A 1,975-nucleotide genomic window follows, 5' to 3' on the forward strand; every position below is an offset into this window, starting at 1 on the left:
TTGACCTGGTGCGTATAAAGCGTTGTTACTTTTATATGAAAAATTAGGATGGTTCTTCCAGTTTGAGTTATAGGTATGCGAGTAAGGATTTCCTTGAGCATAGTTCACCTGCTCTGTTTGAATTCCTGTTAGGAGTTGAAAATCTGTAGGAGTGTAACCTTGAATTCCACAGACTTCGCAATTTTGAGTTACGGCAACCACGGTGGCTGAAGGTGATACATTTAAACTTTCAATTTTCTGGGCAAGAGCATCCACTTTTACATTAACATGATCAAGGCTACTTATCTCGTACATGCCACCTTTCGTTTGAGGTTTTTCTACCATTGTTCGGTCGCTTCCCCACTGATAATGATTTTGGGCCATGCTCTTGATAAGTTGATAAGCGTCGGTGTAAGGTTTATCCATAAGCGCACCACCGGCGGCGGCGTCTATTGTTAACCTTGTGTTGTAAAAGAGACCATTGTAGAAGGTGTGAATTACTAACCAGTCCTCTAAACCATGGTGTGGGCAGAGTCTCATCATGTCCTTGTATCTTTCCCATGCTTCGAAAAGAGACTCGTTATCTTTTTGCTTAAATCCGTTTATCTGGGCTCTCAACATAGCTGTTTTGCTTGGAGGAAAATATCGGGCAAGAAAGACTTTCTTCAATTCATTCCATGTGGTGACTGAGTTGGAAGGAAGAGACTGAAGCCATCTTCTAGCTTTATCTCTTAACGAGAAAGGAAAAAGACTAAGTCGAATTGCCTCTGAAGTGACACCATTAGCTTTAACAGTGTCAGCGTATTGGACAAATACAGATAAATGAAGGTTTGGATCCTCGGTAGGATTTCCAGAAAATTGATTCTGTTGCACTGCTTGCAACAACGAAGGTTTAAGTTCGAATTTGTTTGCTTCGATTGCGGGTGGAGCAATACTCGAATGCGGCTCATCCTGCGATGGAGCAGCGTAATCTCGAAGAGCACGAGCTGGTTCGGCCATCTCTGGTATCGTTAAAGGACGGAGATTTTTGAGATCAGGAATTTCGATTGGAGGAAGATTGTTTCTAACACGATACTCCCGAATTCGTCGTAATAATCGGAGATATCGTTCAACGTCGTTGATTCGTAAGTAGTACGGCTCGCCTTGTGAGCGAGTGTGTGGCATACAAATCAACGAAAAAGGGAAAAAATAAAAATTGCCTTAGTCTCTACCGCGTAACAGGAGAGTTACGATATCGACTAAATAAAAGTCCCCGGCAACGGTGCCAAAAACTTGATCGCGACTTTATGAGTCTATCGGGGTACTAACTGCAAGTGCACAATCTAATCGCGTAGTTTTAAAAGATATCGATCCCACAGGGACTTAATGAATCGATCTACCGTTTTTCTAGGGTTACTGCGTAAAGCTAAGGCGGATGATACTTTAATGATTAGGGGGAAAAATAAAACTAAATTTGGGTCTAGATAAAATATCAAATAATATGGATATCAGTATGTAGTTCGTCGTAATTAGGGAATCAAATCTTCGTTGGTCCTTTTCTTAATTATAAAATAAGTCTTTTCAGTAGACACTATTAATTAAAAGTCTTTTCCTCAAACTCTCGCTCTGATGAATTAAACTATGACTTTATATTTTAACATACGCTCTCACTATTTCGTCAAATCTAAAATCACTTTTGAAAATAATAGAATCTATAGAAACTCTTTTTGAGAAAATACTAACCGTTTAAACGCCCTCGTCTCAAACTCTCGCTCTGTTGATTTAGACTATCTGATTAAACTTAAATGCTTAACTCTCGTCCTCACATTTAACTTTTAAAAATAATTTTTGAAAATGATTAGAATTTAATTAACCTTAAAAATTGCTTTCGCCTTGATTTAAAGTTAATGTTCAATTTACACTGTCCAGTTAAAAACTCAAACCGTCGTTCTATTGATTTTAACTTTTGTATGTCTTTTACTCTCGTACAAAAACCTTGGTATTAACTTTGTAAATT

General features: G+C 38.2%; 1 non-coding gene across 1 annotated transcript; it reads left to right on the forward strand.

The window, feature by feature from the left end:
- The first annotated feature begins 493 nt into the window (after positions 1-493).
- On the forward strand, positions 494-600 carry LOC127133577 (small nucleolar RNA R71). The gene has a single exon (XR_007807531.1). It is a non-coding gene; the product is annotated as a small nucleolar RNA R71 (small nucleolar RNA).
- Positions 601-1,975: the final 1,375 nt, after the last annotated feature.

Source organism: Lathyrus oleraceus, chromosome 3 (assembly GCF_024323335.1).
Source record: "Lathyrus oleraceus cultivar Zhongwan6 chromosome 3, CAAS_Psat_ZW6_1.0, whole genome shotgun sequence".
Lineage (NCBI taxonomy): Eukaryota > Viridiplantae > Streptophyta > Magnoliopsida > Fabales > Fabaceae > Lathyrus > Lathyrus oleraceus.